Here is a 23,773-nt window from a genome sequence, read left to right on the forward strand (position 1 = left end):
GTAAATTGGCGCACACCTCGGTGACGATGGATGGCGGATGGGACGAGAGGTAATTTCCAACGACGGATCCAGACTGAAGAAGCACCATGCAGCCTTTCAGCGGACACGTTTCGTGCACTCTTCCCATTCAGAATCTGGGAGACCGTTTTTCGGATTGATATCAGGCTTCCTGAGCCACGCTTGGTCATCACTCACCCATCGTTTCTATCGCCAGAAGCGAGATTAATTAACGCCTTATTCCAAGTCGGAGGAATTAGTCCTTGACGCGAAGTGTTCGGTACGGTGTACAGTAGTAGGGGTGACCGGGGTCGGAACGTAACGATTTCACTTTGGATTACGTAAAAACTATTACAACGAAAAGTTTACCTAGTTTCGTTAAAATTTCAACAAGCAATGTTTGAGTTATTAACAGAAAATGGTGATACGCACGAATAACTTCACTGTAATTTAAAAAAGATACGCAAACTTTAGAACAAAATGTGAACGAATAGACAAGTGGAGAATTCAGTATACTCTGTGTTATACAACATTTCCAGTAAAGTTTTCAAATAACATCAATTACGACATCAATTTCCAGGTTAAGATTCGGCCTAATTATGTCACTAAAAAATATTCCGAATAAATTGTACTGTTCAAAAGAGAGCTTGTTCACAGTTTCCTTCTCAAGCTTCGAGAATAAGAGAATGTCTCGCGGGTTTTGGGGATAGTGAACGAGAACACAGAGCGGCCAGTCGAGAATCGAAACGATAAAGCTCCCATGGCTCGCCGACCGGGATAGATACGGTCTGTTTTCCATGGTGTGGGGCTGACGGGCGTCACCGACAGCGCCGTGGCTAATTTCCTCGGCATTGAGCCGCATTGTACTCTAAATCGGCCTTCCCGCCTTCGGAAACCCACCCCCTGAAACCGCAACCGGCAACCTACACCAGATCGCTCTCTGTACGCCGATCGAAACCCATTTAACGTGCCCGTAGGGCATCGAGTTCTACTCGTTCGAATTGTCCCTCTCTATTTCTCTTTCCCTCTCCCTTTGTCCAGTCTAACTGATTGACCCATAATATCACCATTTTATTTCTTAAATCGAATCGGAGACAGAAGACACTTCGTTTCAAAATTTTCATGTCGAGACTGTTTTTGTTAACAATCAATTTATAACAATTCTACGAGACTTTATTCTCAAAACTTGTTTCGACGATGATCGTACTCGCAAATAAAGTATGGGTCAAATGATTATATAATATTGTACTTTCCTTAATACCGTCTTGAAACAATTATGTGTCACTTCATTTGAAGAAAAAAGGGTTCCAGTTCGAATAGATTGCATTGTTTGACCCTCGAATCAAACAATTGTATATTTTATTCTGTCGTCGAATAAAAATTTTTATAAACAATTTCTCGATGCGTTAAGCAGACTATCAACCCCACCAAATCGAAGTAATAAAACTGAAACTAGAAAGTTAAACGAATTCAACGAACTACTTTGCTATAGCCTTACGCCTTGAAATAACGCTAAAATAATTTTGGCCACAAAAAACATTTTCAACTCACTGTGCACTGGTTCGAAGAAGTGACGCTCTAGTGTAGTTCGAGATCGTTATTTCTGATCCTTATTTCGAATAAAATGTGCTCGCGGCTGGTGTTGATGCGTTGAGTGTACTGTGGCTCGGTTGCGAAAGCCGGGCGCGGGCGAAGAAGAAAGTCGCGGAGAATCGGAAAAAGTAGACGAAGAAGGCGATGAAGAAAAAGGGAATTAAGGTTCTCGCGAGTACTAGATTTAATCGCGGTATTTTTTTCGCGGAGAGTCACGGACCGGGAGAGCCCAGTCTCCAACCCGGCTGAGAGTCGTGAATTTCCGAGGTGTCAGCGAGGCGCGGCTCCTTCTCCGCGCCGCGCCGGTAAGAAATCGTGAAACGGGTTGAGGATGCGTAGAGTGGCGAGGGTGAGAGGGCGACTCGACGTCGAGAGGGATCCGCCCTCCTGGTGAAGGGTCCAGCCGGGTAGACAGTCTCACTAATTACGCCGCGCCTCATTAGCGTGGAAGCCTGGCAGTCGCTTAAGGACACGTACGACGACTCTTCTTCGGCTTCGTCAAAAAGATACGAATTTTTCTTTCCTCTTCTTTTTGTCATGCGATGTTTCTCTCCGCTTCTTCCTCTCTTGTCCGCCCTGTTCCTCGTCCCTCTTTCTTTTTCCGTCGCGCGGGCTCTTTCCGGAGAACACAGAGGGTGAAAAGAGGTGGCTTTTGCGCGACTCCTCTCGCTGCGCGGAATAGAAAAAAGAAAATATTAGCAATGAGGAGGAATCCTCTTCTGATGAACGAGAGTTCCGAGGAGAGCTCGCGTATACAGCCCGATCATACACCGTGGAAATGTTGGCCGTTTTCGGGGAACGGTTTCTGGAGCGGAGCGATTAGGTATAGTCACCGACCAAATCGCCGTTAAACCTCTGACTTTTGATTTCTGCTCTGCAGGTAATAATCAGACTACGAATATTTATGTAAACTCCTATTTTTATTTTTAATTTTATGAACGAGTACACATTATGTACGAGTTTTTATTTCACTAAACAAAAGTTCGGTGATTGCACGTGTCAAAGGAACGAAAGGACAACGATGGACACGAATGCTGTAGTACACGGTTATCAAATTGTTTTAAGCAGCGTGTTGTGTATGTTTATTGTCCGTCGATCGAATTGGAGCAAGAGGGCTCGTTAAGGGAGCCGGAGATCGCTTTGATTATCAATTCCTCGGTTGGCCAACTCGCGAGGAACCTCTATCAACCCCTGACTCGAGCGTGAAACTCCATTAGAAGCGGGCAGCCGCGCTAGTATAGTTCCGATTTGTCCCAGCGAAGGGTTCGCGCGATTTCTAGTGGCTAATAGAAAGCCTCTCCTGCCCTCGGGCCACCATGGACTCGAAGGGAGCCGAGGGCTCGTTCGTTTGGACTTTTACTTAAAGCCAAACCAACCCCCTCGACCCTTCACGGCAGAGATCGATATTATCGGCCCATCAGTTCCCCCCTCCCCTTTTTAATTGGAATCTTGATGTCTGGCTAGGTGGCCTTTGACACTACTCGAACAATGCTGTTAACACTTTCCTGGTTGTTCTTTTACTCGTTTTTTTTTCGCAGGAACCGCAAGATTTTTTAATGAGACCTTCGACCGCGTCTTCAACGATAACGCAATCCGTTGTTACTCTTCAAACGTATTTACTTTGAATAAACTTTTCATTAATGTTTTCGGCGCATAGGTTCGATCCAATTTTAACTAACAAGCAATTTTGCAAATTTTTTAATTATTTTCAACGTTTCGATCCGGATATGGATCCTTTTCAAGAGAATTGCGATTGCTGTGTGAAAACAAATTCTTTAAATTAATTATTGAAATTTAGAAATAATAGTAACTGAACTACATGTTGGTTGGCACAACACTCACGTCTCCCTAAATGTTCACGATTGAGAAGTTATTCAAGCAAACGCGAAGAACTATTTATTGGTACCTCTAACAAAACGTTTTTATTTTTGCTTTTGTACCAAATCGGTGCCGGAAATGACATCGTAAATGTGTAAGTACCGGTTGGAGCAAGGGATTCAGTAAGACCGTTCCTTTTGCTTCCTTAAATTCTTGTTACGCGATCTCGATGACTTCCGGGCTAGTTTAGGAGTCGAGGAGCGCACCGCGTCTGTTTCAATTACATCCCCATGAACTAACTCGAGACGAAGGAGGGGGGAGAGCCTACAAACGAAATTTCCTTTTCTTCGTTCGGTGTTCAGGGACCTCTCACCTGAATACGGTCGTCCCTTCGCGGCTCTTTCACGTAAACGCCGCATGAAAGTAAATGGTGCGCATATCCTAGCTGCGGTCGACCCTTCGCCGACCTTCCAGAGAGCTATTCTGTTTTGCCGGGACGATCATCGATACACCTGTGCGCCGACCTCTAATTGTGTTCTCCCTGAACGTCCCCTGCCTTTCCCGATGTTTATTCCAAAGTGTAGAACAGGAATTTTCTGAGTGTCTTCTTTGAAGCGTGCACGTCTTTCAAACTTTCGTGCTCTCCCATCTGTTCACGGTCGTGCTTAATGATCGACAGTCATGTCAAGTGATCGTGCACGAATAACACAAAATCTGCAGTAATGTACGTTCAAAAAATAATGCTACTTTTTGGAGGTTTCGGAGGTTTTAGGGGTGGTTCACCTTTTGTATATTCTGTACCCGTTGGCGCAATGAAGTACAGAAAAGGGCGTCATTCGCAATAATATTCGACTTGGTTTTTCTTTTGAGTTAGAATAATTTGTTTACTACATGACGCGGAACAGAAACTTAAAAAAACGCACTAAAAAAATGCACTAAAAATTTAACGCATTAAAGATTTATGTGAATACACACGAACTTAAATACAATACAATCTTTTCGGAGGCGGCGCAAAATTGAAAATTTTCCAAATAACGGATGTTGCTGATTATGATTTCATTGGAATATGATGGACTTGGAAATCAGTAGGTGGGAAGAGAAGATACATTAATATGTGGAAGCATGTAGAAGAATTTAAGGATTTTCGTAATTTCAAGTGTCGAAAATTTTCAATTTTGCGCCGCCTCCGAAAAGATTGTATTGTATTTGAGTTCGTGTGTATTCACATAAATTAAATGGCAATTATTTCATACTTCTTAGTGCGATTTTTCGAAGTCGGTTTAAATTTTTTTTTTTAATTTTTATTTCACACTTTTTATATATTGGTTATTTGCGATAAAAACCGCAAAGAATGAAAAAAGGAAAAATTTTTTTCAAGGGACCAATCGGGAGACATACCCTACAAAATGCAGAAGGTTTCGTCCTGATTGGTCCATCCATCTCGGAGTAATCGGTGAACATACATGAAATAATTCATTTTTCGCAAATAAAATCGTAAGGAATAAAAAAATGCAAAATTTTTCACGAGACCACCTCGGGGACATACTCTACAAAATGCAGAAGGTTTAGTTTCGATTGGTCCATCCATCTCGGCGTAATCGGTGAATATACATAGAAACAAGCGAAAAAAGGCACATACAGATCGAATAAAGTAACCTCCTCTATTTTCGGAGTCGGTTAAAAATTGCAATTCGTCGGAATTTGCAGAGAAAATACTGAAAGACGTTTTTCAGAACAATTTTATGATCTTGGAGAATATTCTTCTCCAGTAGGGAATTAGAAAAAGCGTCTGATTTATATTTAATTAACGAATTAATTTTGTCCAGCCTTTTTGCACTTCTGGCCTACTGTGCGCCGTGCGAGGTTTAAACGAGACATTTTAGTAATTGTTGGCAATCGATCACTCGATCGAGATCTCCGCGACTCCGTGTCACGAAGTTCTCGAGGAGAAGTGTCGCGCGGGCCGATACGATACGATACCCCGTGTGCACGCCACTGTATATCCATCGTATAATCGTGCGTGCAGGCGAAAGCGGGGAGGCAAGAGCCTCGTCGTCATTTCTGAATTAATCTCATTCGACTGCCCCCTTTATGCTCGGTGGGTCTCCCTCGCATCCTGCGGCGAGCTGCTTCTCCCGTCGCTTCAAGGTTAATTGGAACGAAAGCGAAGAAAGGAGAAAAGGAGCGTGAGCCACGGAGGGCACTGGATAGAATCCCACGACCGCGCCAGAGTTTCCTTAGGCCCCGTTACTTTAACCAACCAGATTTAGCCCCCGTGAACCGGAGAAGCCGAATAATGGCGAACCGAGGAGAGAAGACACGGTGAAATTCTGTCACTGTACGGGTCACCGCTCGAAAATATTCGATCGTTTACAATATTCGCTATTTAGAGAACCGAGAAAATGATTCGAGTCGTCACAGTCGTGTCGGTTCTCTTAGTTTCTTGCTGACGCTCTTTCGTCGAGCTTTGTCTACACGAGAGTTCAAGTATCCGTTTACTCCTTTCTCAATGAAAATGTTCATCTTCTGCAACCCGTCCTTTTCCAAGAGCAGAGCAAGATTACGTAAAAGGGGACACTTGAATGACAGGAACTGCGAGGCGCAATAAACAAACTGTTTATGAAGAAGTGGCGCGGTAACGAGATGCCGCACCAAGTTATGGTAAACAGTGAAATAAGTCACAAGTTGATTTTCAAGTGAAACTGGCGAGAAATATATTTGAGAAACGACGAATTAATTATTTGCGATAAATTCCTCCAACTGATATTCAAATAAGGGAAAAATGTACGCCTATTTAGCTTTCAACAAAGTTCAATCAGATTCTTGTTTCTAATAAATATATCCACGGAGGTATTAATCCGTGCAAATTGATACGGAAACATATTCGCATAAAAATCCATCGGAAAGCTCATTTGCGACCTTCGAATACTAACCACTTAAAGATCCTCAAAACGTGGTGAACAAGCTAGTTCGAGTTGAAAGTTCGTTCTCAAGTAAAACTAACTCGTACAATGTGCAGGTTTAAGAACGTTCGAATCAAGGGCTGAAGCGTTCCTGTGCTCGAAACTTTGAAGCGCTTCTCGCCGCTCAGGTAAACGAAGATTTTCCGCGCAAATAATTCGTTTTGTGTGTTTGAAATAATACATATTACATAAACCATCCGGGAATGAAGGATCGCAATGGTATCGTAAACATTCTCCGGAAAGGAGAACATTTAAAACCTCGGCGGGATGCTCGAGATCCGCGCGTCGCAAATCCTTACAAAAATGTCTGTTCGACCGCGTGTTTCGCTAAACGGATCTCATATACCATCGTCGAGCCGACGGATTTTTCCGTTTATCAGTCGCCTAGATCCTCAACCCCTCATCGCGTGGAAACTACTGCGCTCGAGCGAGCCATTATCTCTATTGCTCGCCGATCCACACGTCTTTCTTCCTTCTCCCTCTCCACTCGTAATTTATCTTTTCTGGGTCACACGATTAACCGAGAATTCTAAGGGCTGCGAGGGACGGGTTTGCAAGCGTGGTCTCCGAAAAATCCTCAGAATGAAAATGTTTTTTCTCCGTTTCCGACCCTCTTGTTCTCCGATACGTTCCCAGCTCCGCGAGCACGCTTTCCTCTCGCTTTTGTTTTTTCATTTTTCTATTTTCTCTTTCTCCTGACGTTTCTCCGCGTGCGTTTCTCTCTCTCTCCCTCTGTTCATCACCCCAGAGCCGACACGAATTTTTTCGCGCTAGACTGACCCGAGAACCCGCTCCGCTCGGTTCCGCGTGCACTAGCAGCGGTAATATCAAGAAACCGCGAGAGCTCTACGAACGCTAACCGGGAAAACGCAAAGAAAAGGCGAGCCAGAGTGCGGTTTTCCGGCTCATTTCCGCCCGCGGATTCGGGGGAGAACAACGTTTCCACGGGGAGAATCCTGTGTTCGCCCCTCGAGCTACCTTCGGACAATTCTCCTTTTTCTCTCTCTCTCCCTTTCTTGTTCTCGATTCATCCTCCATTGTGCCCTGCCATAATGGCCGGCGAGGATCATCCGTCGAATCGGATTTTAGCAGGCGCCTCGCACGATTCTTCCTTTTTTCGGCGTCCCGTGGGTTTCTCGAGTGGCCGCAATCGTGGTGAACTCTTTTTTGACAACGTACATCCGACTACTATCCCTACCGTAATAGGAATGTGGTATTTACAGAAGTTAGTACAGTAAACCTTCCTATAACGCGGTACTCTCATAATGATCAGGTTTCTATTAATTCTGAGTTTCTTATAACGGATTGTTAAGACGTACATTTTAGGCATACAAATATGAGCTAAAACTGTGGAGTCTAACAGCTATGATGTTATTGGACGTCGTAGAAAATGTTCAGTGTGATAACTAGATAGACATCTTCATGAGAAATCAAAATTTTCAAGTTTGAAATGATCATGCTACCTGCTATTGTATTCGAGACATCCTTCGGTTTGCCAAAAGAGAAAGTAGCCCCTCCGGATTCATCTTCAGCCGCAATTAGGTTGAATGATCTCGAAAACCTGAAACATTTCCATCGAATGTTCCGGAAGCATTGGCAGTCTCTGCAGGGCTGTCCACTAGGTCAGTATGCAATAGCAGAAGAAACGAAACGTTCTGAGGGTCAAGTGGCACGACGTACCCCTCTTCCTTTTCATTCCCGATCGAAAGTGCGAACATCTATGCCTCGGCTAAGTGGCCTCCGGATCCATGACACGTTTTGATTCCTGCGGAACGTATCGGGTTTCGGGACCGACGGTTCTACAACCATCGTGCACGAACGATCTCGTTTTTGGCCGTGCCGACTTGTTGACCCATCTTCCCCGCCCCCGACAGGATCCGATTTCACTGGTCTCGAGGACTCGCGACCAGCTCGGCACCGAGTCCGCCTCGTGGAATCCTCTTCACCGACTCCTGCGGAATGCCCACTCGTTCCCGGCTCGAATTTCGCGGTCAAGCCGGAAATTTGGATATCCCCGTGTCCGAGTCTGTTTACCCGATTAGAATCCATTTCCTGGATCGGGCTCTTCTAATACACGCAACGATCAAATCCTGTAATTGCTCGGCGGAATCGATCATCTCAGATTACTTTTCGAGGAAGCAAGGAGGAAAATGCATTTCGGTTTTAGAAAAAAAAAAGTGACTTCGGGAAAATTGAGTTCGGGGGTGTGTAACTGGAGAATTGATCCTTTAAAATGAGCACAAACAGAATATTATAAGATTTTTTTCCACGAAGCTAGATATACAGTAGTTCGAATGTCGACATTTTTTGGTTACAGTACAGAGTTGATTCAAGTTTGTGCTGTTCGTATCCTACTATCTTTAAACCATCCATATGACAATTAGGGGCATCTACGTAGTGCGTTCTACATTCTATCGATAGCACTGTACACCGGAGACCATCGGATTCGCGCGCCGGAAGTCACAAGGGTGGCAGAGCGGATTCTCGCGCTCAACATCGCCGCCGCGGCTAGAAAGCCTGATCTTCTCTCTTTCTCTCTTTCTCTCTCTCTCTCTCTCTCTCTCTCTCTCTCTCTCTCTCTCTTTCCATCTACTCCAGAGCCCTCGAAGAGCCCTTGATTTCGCAATCCGTACGAAAGTCTCGCGGCACACAGAACGCGACAGAGGAAGACTCGGGGGAGGGAATGAACAGTGTAGAAACGGAAAGAGTGACTGAGAATGAGAAAGACAAAACGCGACAAAGAGAAAGAGAGACAGAGCGAGGAAGATGAAAAAGAAAAGAGCGAACCAGAGATCGAACACGAAAGAAATAAAGAAAGAGTGAAACAGGCAGTTGGATGGATGGGGGGCGATATCCCTCTCGGTGTAGCATTTGAAGGAGACGACGGTTCCCTTTGCAAGAGTAGATCCTGATGGGACACGCGGTGAAGAAGAAGAACGGGGAAGGGAGAAGGGCATATTTACAAGGAGAGACGAGTAGCGACGGAAGGAAGACAAAAAGAAGAGACGACACACCGCAGACAGAGTAGAGAGAGAAAGAGAGAGAGAGAGATGACGAGGGAGGATCGAGGGGCACGAGGAAGACGATGGGAGTGAAGGATGCTCGACAGTTCTAGGATACTCCTTGCTGGGTATCCTGGGGTCCTCGGTGCACAAGGACCATCCTCTTCCTCTTCTTCCTGCCGCACTCTTTTCTCCGGCTTCTCCTCCTTTCCTGGCGATTCGCGTGTCACCGCTGGCCCCCAACCCCCTTTCTCCTCTACCTGAGCCCCCTTGCCCGCCATTTTCCTACGTTCTCTTCTTCCGCAGACGGTTTCCGCGGTTATGTGCGCTCTCCCGCCTCATCCTACGGTTCTCTTCGTCTTCTTAACTCCGTTACAAAGCCGAGTAGCCACCTTTTCATCGCTCTTCTCGCTTTTCACGATCTCCGTCCCCGTGTCGTTGCTCGCGAGATCTCTTCACTCCTCCTCACCGCCCCCGACCTTCGTGCTCGCGTACTCTTCGGCCGCCTACTCCATCACGAGGACCGTCTACTTCGTCTCCAAGCGATCGTGTATGCTCTTCGAGATTACCTAATCACGGTCGTATCGCCGCGGGGACGGCTTCTTTCGCCCGCGGAATCGTCTCTTCCGGAATTATGATCTCCTGGCTTGTCCGGGTTGTCATAGCTCGTCATAGCTCGTTGTAGAAATCATATGTAAAATAGCGGTATAATATAGCGTCTTTCATTTAATTACCCGAATGCTATTTCTAGAAGAAGGCTGTGTTAGTGTTAGGAAAGCCTCGTGAAGAGGCGAAGATAAATTTTATTATTCTTCAGTTCAATGGAGTTGATCTAGAATTGCGTTAATAAATTTCTGCACTCGATAAATATTAGGTCATCCTATGGGCTCGTGTTGTTTTTTGACGTTTAACTTTGAGTGTAAAATAATGATACTTGACTGAATCAGTTTACCTTGTTTTATCGAAAAGGCGAAAACTATTTTACCATTCTACTATTTCTTTCTGACCTCGCCGACCGCGCCGAAGCTAGAAAAGGACAGCGCGAGTAAACACGGACCGCACGGCCGAAAACTTACTGCATACCGTCAATGTTTACACTTTACACTGCTCGGTGAACGAAGCAGCTCGAACTCCTTGGCCCCTCGCGGGTATGCCTCGCAGTGGAGGGGATATTCGTTTTTCTCAGTCCTACGGTTTCCGTTTTCTTAGATGAAGGCTTCATAAAATTTAATGTCATCGAATGTTGAAAAGGTAAAAACCTTGATGTACACTAGAGAAATACTTTTACGAAATACACGTCAACATCGGAAGAAAAGAAAAAGGTTTAAAAATAATTTAAAAAATTTGAAACTGCACAGCTTTTTTCTTATGAAATTTGGAAAAGTCGCAGAACTTCTCCAACTAACTACCTCGTAAAATAATCCGGAATAAAAACGATGCAATTGCAATTAAAATTAAAATCATCCGAAAAAGTTGAAACACGGAGAAAGCAAAAGAGAGCCACGAATCCGATTGGAAAACACATAAACAAGTTTCCCGAAAAAATAGATGATCTGTATTTCCTAATCGTGTCGATGCTCGCTCCTCAACTCGGCGATCGTAGAATACACCAGCGAAAGCATTACCGAAAGAGGGAGAGAAGGTCACGTGGATGTAAACGTGGCATAGACGTCGACGTCGACGACGCGAGCACCGGAGGTAATGCGCCGGCTGAGGCAAGGGTCCTTGCTTTGACTCCAAACTCACCAGTATAACTGAATGCCTCTCTATAGGCCGAGTACGTGCTTCTAAGTGCATCCTGATTTTTCGAACCTCTTTGATTATACTCTTTCCGTCTCCGTTCCCCGCTGCGGTCCCTCGCACACCCGGCTCTTAATCCCTTTCTTTCGTCGGTCTTTCCCCAATTTCTCCTCTCCGGCCGATCCGCAGACGATTAACAATTCGCACTGATTTCCCAAGCCATCGTCGATCATCAATCCATGTGGGTTACGTCGCACAGTGGGTCATTTGCACAATCTAGTCAGCCAAAATTATTTTTGTCATTTTTTTTCTGTTTAATCGTATTTATTTTTGGGATTGTTAGGCAGCAATAAGAATAAAGACGAAACATTTTTTAAATTCTACTAATTATTTTAGTCAGTCTGAATACACATAAAATCTCGATTTTACATTTGTTAATATAATCAGGCGATGTTTTCTGTTTTATAATATGGTACATTGCGTTGTACCGCTGTAGAAATAACATCCGAACATTTCCGGACCCAATTTTTGTTGTGATGCAAACACAAACACGTATCGAGTGTATTGACATAAAAATAAATATGTACAGGGACGACTCCTGAAGTATAACAAAATCATTAAACTGCATCTACACATTTTTGTGAAACGCACAAATCTAGTAACGAATTACAAATAAATTCATGTTTCCTGAACTACGAACAAATTTCCAATTTCTGAATTCTTTCGACCCCCATCATCCTGTATAATATCGTCTGACGGTTCCGAAACAAAACGGTTGATGCGATCGATCAGAAATCTGTTTCATTTTTGGCTGTGTTCAATATTTTTCAGCGTCCTCCCCTCACCTTTCTGTCCTTCTCCCTCTTCTTGGCGATCTCCTGTTCGACGTCCTGGCGTCAATCTTGACTCCACACTCGAGAAATCGATTTACGGATTGCCACGGGCTTTTGGACGGCACGGGCCGACCGCGGCTGAATCTCTTCACAGGTGCACAAGTAGCTGTGTTGATTTATTTGATAAATGAGTAGTGGATAGGGCTTTAAGCGGGCGAGAGAGAGGGAGAGCTCTCCACCGGAGAGTCCTACAACGCCGAGCGCACTACTCTTTCGCTCTTCTGCCCCCGTACCCTTCGCCTGCCTCCCTCCTTTTTTTCCCACCCCTCTTGCTCCATCGAATCAACCGTGGAACCAGTTGAACCGACATAAGTTCCGACGAGTGCGATTCGAACACTCGTTGCCTCGTTACCTTTCATCTTGACAAGACTCGTCCCTTGGCTTCTTTGTCCGTTTCGTTGTTTATTTCAAATTTCTCGAAATCCCCCTCCCCACTGTTCTCCCCAGTTTTTCTTTTTCTCTTTATCAATCCTCTGCAAAACCAAAACACCCTTTCATAGGTACAAACTCAATTCTTTGTTAACACTAATATCGAGTCAGACTCGAGGATTTCGAATAGAATCTACTAAACACGTATGTTATTAATATCAAGTAATTGTATAAATAATACGTGTAAAAACAAATAAGCAACCCCATTCAGATCGAATTCTATTTCTGTGTTTAAGCTTCAGTCAATGCTTCAGGGATTACCATGGTTATTGTGGATCTTTTCCCCATGCAAATTAATACATCCCCTGCCACGTGCGCCGTTATTAGTGCATGTTGGGACTCGATATCCATGTCGATTGATGGTTCTTTTAATAAGAAGCAGTATGCAATAAAATAATTCTTATTAAGTACTATAACACTGTAGGGGTGGGTATAGTTTGTCCTGAGAAGTGATACTCTCTTGGGATGGAATATCTGGATTATAAAAATTAATTCCAGATAATCTTTTTGAAGTCTAGAAAGTGTGAAGATCTTACACTAATCAAAGTTAAACAATGTTTCATTTATACAGGTTTAATTCTATTAAATCTAGAATATCAACCCTGTCAATATTCTATGGGGATGGTTAAAAGAACACATATTTATTAAGATTGTTTGCACCGTTAACTTGTAGCAACAGTGGTATAATTCAAAAATTGTCAAAGCAGAAATTAATTGTGATTTCAGGCTGCATTAATAAAACGCCTGCGATAACGAAGGTCCAGCATTCAAATTATACTGCATTATATCTTTTTCTTTCTGAATACGCCTAATGTCACTGGAAACACGTTGTCCACGTGGTGTGGACCCGGATTTGGTCCAGCTAGCGCGAATCCCACCTCGCACACGGCCAAGAAATAATCATCAGCGATCTTGGGTAGCAAGAGGCACGGTCCGAGAACCTGATAAGACCCTGGCGGTGTAACAGCGGAGAGACAGAGAAATCGTGCATGTATATCTTTTTCTCTCTCGAAAAAGAGAAAGAGAGAGGAAGAGCGCGCGAGAGAGAGAAAGATAGAGAGAGGGAGTAAGAAAGAAATATGCAGAAGCACTCGTGTCAGAGGCGACCAATAAATTTATCGAGCGGGTGTTGGCATGGAGACTGCCGGACAGAGCTCGGTTGGATGGCCCAGAGGGCGATGAGAGGGCACTCGAGAATCCTCCAGGAGCCCGTCACGGGGAAATTGGAGGCAGCCACGGCGGCTAGGAGGAGGAACAGAAAGGAGGAGGGAGGTGGCGCGTAACCCTCGAAGAACGACGGGGAGACGGGGGGCTAAAACGAAGAAGGAAGGGAGGTCCGGAGGATGGTGGAGGAGGAGGATACCAGGCCGTGATATCGATTTCTCGCGGTGATCCAATCAACGATGGTGCCTTATCTGACGCCTTTGCCACACCGGCTTCGACAGAGAGACCCGTTGTGTCCCTTGGACCGGCAGAGATTCGCGAGCCAACCTTCTCTTTTTTTCTTGGTCGTTCCGTTAAATATCGACCGGCTCTGGGGCTGCGCGACCGGTCTCTCTCTCTCTCTCTCTCTCTACCTTGTTCAATCTTTCCTCTCGGCCTTTGCCACAAATTTTGCGGTGCAATCGATGCCACCATCTTCGGGTACAGTCGAGACTGTCGGAAGATTTTGTCCAACGAACAGGTCCAACGAAGATTTCCGTTTTCCTACACTGTCAAATCGAGTCGATATAAGAAAGGATGACGTTTTAGGAGGTTCTACTGTTGGAACTGTTTCATCAACGTTCTGAGCTCATTGCGGTTATCTTTACCAGGTGTCGGAAGACACGCTAATGCACTGTGCAATTAGGAAATATTTTCGAAGATGTGTTTGGAGAACTATTTCAAAAGGACATGGCTTACAACCGGAAGCCTCAACTTTTACTAAATTTTTAGAAAATAAAAACACATCGATCACACTGACAAAGATCTCGTCGAGCTATACCTAGAATATAGCCCATTTTTCAATCGCTCATGCCGCATGCAACCAGGCGATTTTCTGTTAGGAACGATGCACCAGGATTCGCCGGGGATCGATAGCGCGTCTCGGATGCAGGCGAAGACGCAGCCAATATTTAACGAGCTTGCGAGCTCGCCGGCTCGTCCTCGAGGCTTTCTTTAACGTCTGACGATCTTTAATTCATTAACGGGGGCATTAATTATTCATCGCCGATAACGACGGAATCGCTGATCTTCCCTCCGGCTCGGCTCCAGCGGAACCGACGGAAATGGGAACGAGGAGAGAAACTCGTTGGGGGTGAGTTTCGATCCCGTGGACGGTTCTTTTTTTATTATTCCCGCGATTTGTCTTGGATAAATCGTGTATCCGGCGCAATTGCGTGGCAACAGAGGTGGAGGGAGTCCGCTCGTCGTTTTACCCGGTGGACTTTGTGTGCGGATTGGCTAATCTCTCTGACATTGTTCCGAAACAATACGACATCCGCCCCTAATTTGTACTGCCTTCGCAGCGCTTCGGCAGTGGTTCGCCGCGCTTCGGTAGCGCACCGCGGCTGGGCTTCCTCCTGCCCAAATGCCGCGGCTGACAGAGTCAATATTTTCGCTGTCTGCGCCCCGCGTCGAGACGGAGACGGAATATCGGCAGAAATTCGCTAAACCGAAGAGAGCCGACTAGGCGCGGGGAGCAGGGAGAGGAACGTTCACCGACGCTCTGGAAAAGAGAAGAAAAACGCCGCGGATTTCTGCATAGCTTGCTCCGCCATGGTGACTCGCTTGCTCGCTTGCTTGCTCAGCCGTTTCGGATTAAGCCGAGTCTCGCGTATACATATATATTCGTTCTTTCCGCGTTTCGTTTTCTCTTGGCGCTCGTCTTCTCGGGAAAACGATCGCCCCTGCCGCTTTCGTTCGCCGCCCCCCAGCTATTAGGCTGCTCCAACATTTTTCTCGTCCCTAACTAACGAATCGATCATGCCATTTCTTTGTGTACAACACATGGAATTACAGATCAAAATCTTACTACAGGATATAAAATCTAATTTTACTCACGATCTCGTCGTTACAAAAATAGCACGAATCCAGTAGAGTTGACCACCCGGTCTCGTTTTTCAAAAACCTCGCAATCCTCCAAACGATTCAATCAACCATGTGATTGCGCATTCCAGAATCGATGCCCACACACGCGGTGACCATTTGTTATTCATTAAAAATTCGATAGTACTGTAAACCGCACGCGAAACGGTAAAACTCGAACGATTCGACTTCTCCCGAAAACCTCGCGTAAATTTAAAATTTCATACGCTCATTACGACAATCGGTACCCTGATATTTCTGGGGTTGCTGAATTCGAGATATATTGTGAAAAATGCTAAATTCAAAATGGAAAACCAAATATCATTCTAATCGGTGTACTATACCAGCTATCTGCTGCTATATTCTTTGAAAAGGGACTACTGTACGTCGTGACGCCATTGAAACAAAAGAAAATCCGGTTTTTCGTCCCCGATAAGTCCAATTTATTCGGTTCCAAAGACGTTCGGACAGAGGAAACGTTCCCTTAATTACCATCGAACAACGTCGTCTAGGCACGCGGGCCGGGGGTAGTGGGGGCGCAATTAAACGCCTAGCGAATTACAGTGGAGCGTAGGCTACTCCGGGCCCGGTATTGGATCCTGGGGGTTCGCGGGGGGTGGTTCGAGGGCAGGAGTAAGGCTCGAATCAATCCGGCTCCCCTTCGCGAAATTGTAAATAAATTAGGAGCTGCACGATCGCGAGAGTCAACACGTTGCTCGCCGCGCGACCTACCCACCCCCTATCATCCCCCGGGTTTCGACGGGGGCGGATGTGTGCGTGCTCTGCGTGGCGCCACACGTTTTCACCCCGTTTCACCCCCGGTTCTGTACTGATGCGCACGCGCGCTGAAAGAGAGAAGCCTGGATTCCGGTGGGCGTGCGTCCTTCGAACAAGAGCGAGACGGGACGAGACGAAACGGGACGCGAGGCCGAGGACGAGGACGAGGGCCGCGAACGGAGGGCTGCTGCGGATAGAGAGAAAGGGTGCGAGGGAGGAGAGCACACGGACGAGGGACCCACACAAACCCGTTGCGTTTATTAACGCACGTTGCACGGTGGGGTTTGCTGGCACAGCATCGGCTGTGCGGCAACCAGCCAGGCAGGGTCAAGTGCTTCGCTCCGTCCTCCTCTGATCCAACTCGCTCCTTCCACCAACCCCCTCGGCCGCCACGTCAACCCCCGTTCGTCGACGATCGCTCCGCTATGCTGTGCTCTGCTCTGCTCTACTCTGCTCTGCTCTGTCCCACCTACCCGGCCGCCTAACCACCCCCGTCCTCGCTCCAACCCCCGCGCAACGCCGAGCTGGAAATACCAGCCGGAGCACGAAACGCCGCGCACATTTCCCATTTTATTCCCCGCGACAATTGTTAATTCGAATGTTAGGTCTTTTCTAGACTGCGCGATCGATTTTCGCTGGATCTAGTCAGGAGAGATTGGAAGTAGTTGTAGAGAGAGAGAGAGAGAGAGAGATTTTCCGGATTTATACTGGGTGTCTCAGGACGGCTCATACAAGCGCACACGCGGCGATTCTACTCGTTACAATAAGTAAAGAGAAAGCAAATCACATGTTTTCGGTTGGGGCATCGTTTTCGAGGATACCAAGCAGCGCGCGCTGTTGATGAGCAATCAGCCAGCGCGTCTGATCATGACTATCCAATTCTACTACTGGTGAATGCTAGGACACGCGTGAGCGACACATTTTCAAACTCAATTTTCTTAAAGGAAAAATTGTTACACCTTTGTTTCGATTTGTTTCTGCAGATGCAATCATCGCTCGCATTCAGGGACGCGCCGCAAAATATTCGGAAGCGCAGGGTTCTTTAATGATCGGAATAACCGTCGATTGTCTGAAATAAATTGACGCAGAGGTGGTTAGGAGGGTAGACAATTTCGCACCAACAGAAATACAGAGTCAAATAATATTTTCAATGAACGCTTCGAATAATTTTCGAATTGGCAGCTGGGCGAGAAAAATGTATAATGATCAATGTTCATTTAGAACTACCAAATCGCTGAAAAACATTCCGGAGTAAAACATTTACACACCGGTGAAACACGATATTCCACTTTCGCAAAAAAAAATATGATTTCTCACGAAAGAATAAATTTCCAAATCGCTGCGCCGTGAAATTAGGAAAACCGCGCGTTCTGTGCTGCAGCCACAGAGACTCCGTGGAGTGAGAAATCGCGATCCGCCTCTCGCATCAAAATCTTGAGGATTTATTCGTTCTTGTTAATTCGTTATTCGAAATAAAATTTGCTCAGCTGTGGACGAGCGGCAGTAGCGTGGCCTGGCCTCGGCGACGTCGCCGTCGGCTGCAGCGGTGACGGTGGCGGGCTTGCATTTTCCTCTCGAGCGAATCACGGGGAAAGGATGGAAACAGGGAAACAGAGCGGCAGCTTGGAGAGGGAGGAAGAAAGTAAAAGTCGCCGGGGGTAAACGTGTCTCGTCTCTCGTTTCGTTTCGTTTCGTTTCGTCGGCTGGCTCGTCGAGGCGCTAGAAGGGCCGGCTTCGAGGGCCTCCATTACCGGCGACTAAAAAGAGGAACAGGAAAATGCTGCAAAAAAAAGAGAAAGAGCTAGAAACCAGAGAGAAAGAAAACGCCAAATAAAAGAGGATAGAGAAAGAGAGAGACGCAGAAGGGGGAAGAAGGGGTTGCGAGGGGGTTGGAAATCTTGAGCTGCACCCGGCTTGTTTCTTCTTCTCGGTGGCGCAAAGGCAAGAATGAATGCCGGCAAAGAACGCGAAGAAAGGGCGGAAGAACGCGAAGAGAACGACGAGGAGGAAGTTGAAGAAGACGAAGCAGAAGTTGAAGTCGAAGAGCGCGAGAAAGCTCCGCGCGCGTCGTTGATGCCGATGGAGTGGGGGGGCTCATGGAGGAGGAATTACCGGTTCGTTGGCTAACTGGCTTCATAGAAGAAAAACCTCTTTACATCTCGCGCCCGCGCTCGCCCACGCACCCAGCCAGCCAGCCAACCAGCCAGCCAGAGGAAGGCCTCTACCCGTTGCCGGCTGAAAAACGCGCCTTTAAGCCTCGAGTTTCATCGAATACACCCCCGAGTGCACGAGTGGCGCGCGGAACAAAGCCACCGGAAATCGCCCGAGTGGTACTCCGGCTTACTGGCGCCATCTTGCACGGACTGCGGCAGCCTCCTCCTCGATGGGGAACGCACACTCATTGTTCTTTTCGTCAGGTACTTGCGCCACATTTTCGGCGGAACAACCCCTTCTCGCCGCTTTACCGTTCCTCTGATGTCTTTCGCACCGAGATGTCGGATCATTTTTTAAGAACCTTGTGCCGTTACTCGCAATACGCGTTTCACGTTTGCCCCGTTTCATCCTGTCCATTCTCAGACTTTGTTTTGATAACGTCGAGCAGGATTGATTCGAGTGTAGGTCCACAAATACAGAAAATAAGCTAGATGAACACATTTGGCCGTCTTATTCGAACAACCCCCTCGATATTTTTCCCTACAGTCTTGTAACACAAGAATGATGAAGCTACCATCTATGGGACCTATTAGCATCAATGAAACAACGGTTCAATCAACTGGTACAATAGATGGCTTCTTCTAGAAAAAGTAAATATGTCCACCGACGTGACTCGAAAGTCGCGTTCAAGTCAGCCTTGATCCTCCCTTCTCCGTCGCCTTTCTTTTTAAATATCGAAATCGCGCTATCCGTTCTTCTTGCGCAAACATTATTCCTCTCGAGCAGTCCCTCCAATCTTACATGCTTAGGTGGGTGTAGGTAAACATTGTACGGCGCGTGTAAGTAAAAGGTAAGCTAAATAAGCGTTCTCTCCTTTCTCTCGTTTTCTATCTCTTTCGTCCTCTCTCGTTCTCTATCGCTCTCTGTTTCCTTTTTTCGTGCTCGGATACACGCCAGCAGGAGCGTGTACGAAGTGTCTCTTACCAGCACTGGTGCCTTTTCATTCGAGTTAGTCGGTTGGTCTCGCCTCTCGAGGAAAGCGGAGCCAAAGGGTTTCGATTTCTGTGTGCCGAGCTCCCGCCGGAAGTCTTTTTCACCCTTTCGCGGCGGGCGAAATTCATTTCTCGAAAAGCCACCGTTCACTTCCGATCCCTCGAACTCGAAAACATGTCTTCCGTGAAAATCATCCCCCGACTTCAACGTCTCCTCGCTTCGGGGACTCGAAGCCTCGAAGAGTCTTCTTGACATTGGTAGCAATTAAAACTCATCCTGACGATCTTCTGTGGCAGCTGATGTTCGTCGCTACCCCTGAATTATCATCGGGTGGTTTTGTGGTATAGTCATTCAAAGCAAATGTCAACCAGTTGCATCCTTTAAATTCGGAAGCATATTAATGTTTGTGACAGTTTTAAAACAGTATTTGAAAATATTTTAGAGACTATCACCAAACGATACCAATAAAACACAATGGAATGTACTTTGCGATAAAATTTTTCATGAAGAAAATAATTTGTTTTGTGGCAATTTTAAAAAGTCTGTTTCAACCCTAAACATGTAATGGGGAATTAAATAGGTTTTTATTAAGATAAAATGAATTTGTTGGAACGATTTTTGGAATAAAGATTGAAAACTTTTGGGAGGGGATTTTCGTAGATTATACATATTTCCCAAGGGTCAAACGACTAAAAGCTGCACGAACTTTCACGGCTCGCAATATTTAAATAAGCAACTGCGAATATCCGTCGCGAAACTATTAAGACCTGAAATTTCCCGTGAGAGCGCAATTCAATAACAACGGGGGCGAGTTTAATTGGAACGTCGCGGCGGCCCGAAAGGAAAAAATGATTTGCCCGGTGTTTAAATGGCGGACAATTAATTACAAAACGAAAGCTCCGCCTGCCAGACGCGAACCCGCGAAATTGTATTGAAAAAGGAGACGGGAAATCGGCGTGGCGGCAGATGGAGAGGGAGAGAACGAGAGGAGAGGAGAGAAATTCGTTCATATGTAGGTAGTATATGCACTATGTGTTGCCTATCCGCCACGGGTATTGGATTGGATTGGATCGCCGCGTCAGCAATACAAACACTCGAAGCTTCGATGTGGGTCGGCCTCTCCCGTTCCTGTTTCAAACTGAAATTACACTTTCCCGCCCCCCCATGTCCCCCCTAACCGGCCCCATTTTTTCCCTCCGCGTTGTCGTTTTTCGACCGTCTTCGAGGGCCGAAGATTTCTACCAGAGCTGATCGCGAGAGGTCCAACAAACTTGCGAGGACGTTCTAGAAGCTGATGCTCATGATTCTTCAACTTCTCGTTTCGAGGACCTTTTTCTGTTGGACGGCTGAAAGATAGATGATTTTGACGAACTTTTTGTTGACGAAATGTCAGAGATATCCAGTAGAATTTGGTGGAATTATTGTACGAATTTTGCACCACACGCTATTGTAAAATACGAATACACCAGCAAGTAACTTTGGACACCCTGTATATGGACAACAACGAAATAAAATTTTATTTCTGTTTGCAGGAAATCAATAACGTACGTATTTAGTAGTTTATGTTCGAAATCTCCACAAGTCTGACTCGACGCTATAGTTCAAGGGATTAACAACCATCCCATATTAACAATGTAACTTTGGGAATAGTTGCACAGGGCATGGTTTCTCGATCCCACACACAGCTTGAAAATGTCCGGGAAAAATCCAGAAATTAATGCGCGTAGTTGGGGCCGTCTAATTAAATACCTGAGCGTGGTTACGATTCCCGACCCCTCGCGATGGGGTTGAAGCGGTCAGCCGTGGGTTGGCGTGCGTGCCGGTCGGTCTTCTATTATCATAAACGCAACAATAACGAGGGATGATCCAACGTGTAAACTGTTAAACCCCCCTCCCGCCAGACCCTCCTCCTCGTGGGCCTTTTTTCGGCGAGGGTGAGGATTACCGTGGGGGCGCCCCCTCGAATACTGTTCCGGGGTTGGAAATCCACGGGGGATGTTATTGTTGCCGCAAGAGAGCGAGATGAAGCGGTCGTGGCACCGCTCTTTGGAACAGTGGCAGCCGGACTCTATGTATAAACTGGCAGGCCGGAGTCCATGGGACCACTCCTTCGACCCTCGATAATATTGACGGTGTTTGCCGCCTCCCATTACGAGCTCGATTGAACCGAACTATACGATTATCATGCGTCACTGATAGTCTCTCTATGCTCGCTCGAGGCTCGGGAATCTTGGGGGTCCCTTCAACCCTTGAACGGTTACTCTGTGCGTAGATAGGAGACCTGTCCTTGCAGGGGTGCGAAGGTAAATACTATTTACAAAATCAAGAAATTTTAATGTCTGATAATTTTTTAAGCGGTTGTTCTCAATACGAGTGAAAGATTTAATATTTCTGACAAATACGGGGTGTATAAAAAGTAATGGTCATCCGGATCGGTGGACATTTGTAAGAGAAACTTGCCGAAAAATTGTTTATAATAAAGAAAATTGTTGGTAAAGTTGTTTTTTACATCAACACCTTATTGAGCGACTGAAACCTATTATTCTGAAAAATTTGTGAGTACCTGTACTTGACATTAGTATTTTATAACCCAGGATTAATATTCTCATGTGTAACAATGAATATAAGGTATTTTTTCACATATTGCTACTTTAAAATGATCCGATTCGACGAATGTCCTTTTAAATTTCGTATGGCTAAGGCTCGCATACGATCATGTTATGTCTCATTGACACGGTCGTGTGACTGTATTTAGTAATATTTAGTAATTTAGACTTTTGTGTCTATACGTATAATTGTACACAATCAAATTTTGCAAGAACTTTAACAGCTTATATCTCAATAACGATTTATTTGCGACATTTGTGGCTTCTTTCAAACTTTTTCTCATCTGAATGAGTGGAAGGTGTTGATGTAAATAGCTTTAACAACAATTTTCTTTGTTGAAAACAATTTGGCGGCAAGTTTCTCTTACATATGAGGTTACATGTGAGGAAGTCCATTACATGAGGAAGTCCATTACTAGTAGAATTTTATAATAGTATTTCCAGTAGATCCACAATAACCCAAAACTTTTTCGCGTTGGTGATGAAGAACCCACGGGACAGCTATTAACAACATCAAAACGAAGCCACCACTGATTCTACAAATTAACAATATTTCAACGAATAAATTCGACACAGGCCAGAGCTTTTAATTTCTACAGCAAAAAGGAAGATTCCTCTTCACGACCCCACGAGTCCCACGAGTCTCGCGATTTCAGCGAATCGCTGTTTGCCAGGGCGTGACATTTTCACCGGGGCGGATTACGATACATACTAGACCTGTAGGATCTCTTCATTAGAATATTCAAAGAGAATTCAGTCGACACGCTATTTAACCTCCCGCAAGGACACACGTACACGTACACACACACAGGTGTCCACCGAGAGAGTCATAGATCATGCGCGACCGCGTTCGTTGCGTTCGAGGAGGCAGCGCTAAATCTCGGCGAATAAAGAAACAAGACTTCGAACCCGGGTATCCTGGCACGCCGAACGATTCCGAACAATTTTTTCCCGTGGTAGCAAGTGGATCGATGGTCTCTTGGAAGATGAACACACCGTCGGGGAACAAGAGGCTTGCACGCGGAATACATGAATACGAGATCCGACCCCCCACTCTCGAAGGGTTCATTACGATTTCCGCGAAGCATCGGAGGCTTCGCGCACGGCTTCTGCCCGTTTTCTCCTCGGCACAGGTAGCTTATGATCGATTCAATTAAAATTGATTTCCACTCGTCAGGATACATCAAACAGTACCGACTGTATCCCTGTACCCCGTTCCACCGTCGAGGGGTGGGGGGCTCGTCCCTCAATGCGCCTCTTGTTTCGTACTGTTCCCCCTTGACTCCGGTAAAAAGCATGATTCCGCGATTCGAAACCGAGTTATAAATATTCAACGGTAGTCAAAGACGAGAGCGTCGCCGTATACTCGCGGCGATAAAGGGGGCTGGGGGTAGGGGGTGGACGCCCCTAACCAGTTTTGTTCTTTTGTCAGCGTCGTCATTATATTTACCTCCTCCGATTTTTCTCTCGTTCCTTCTCTATGTATATCTGTTCGATTGTGTATTTGCGTGGGCGTGCGGGATCCACGCGTAACGACTTCGCTCCATCTCAGTCTTCTTTCCTTCTCTCTTTAACTCCCTGTTCCACCTCCTCCCCTCTCTCGTGCGTGATTCCCGCACGCGGCCTTTCGAAAATCCGTTATTAGCATCGAGGTACCTCCATTATGACGTCTCGCGATTCCTGACAAACACTCCGTCTTCGGTCCGAGCTGCACGCGCGTTTACATATTATTCGAGGGTGCA

At 45.9% G+C, this 23,773-nt stretch overlaps 1 protein-coding gene across 1 annotated transcript in view; it reads left to right on the forward strand.

The window, feature by feature from the left end:
- Rat1 (5'-3' exoribonuclease 2 Rat1) overlaps window positions 1-23,773 on the forward strand; it is a 58,874-nt gene that overhangs the window by 9,479 nt on the left and 25,622 nt on the right. The gene's annotated exons all lie outside the window — the stretch shown is intronic.

Source organism: Lasioglossum baleicum, chromosome 7 (genome assembly GCF_051020765.1).
Source record: "Lasioglossum baleicum chromosome 7, iyLasBale1, whole genome shotgun sequence".
In the NCBI taxonomy this organism is placed as follows: Eukaryota; Metazoa; Arthropoda; class Insecta; order Hymenoptera; family Halictidae; genus Lasioglossum; species Lasioglossum baleicum.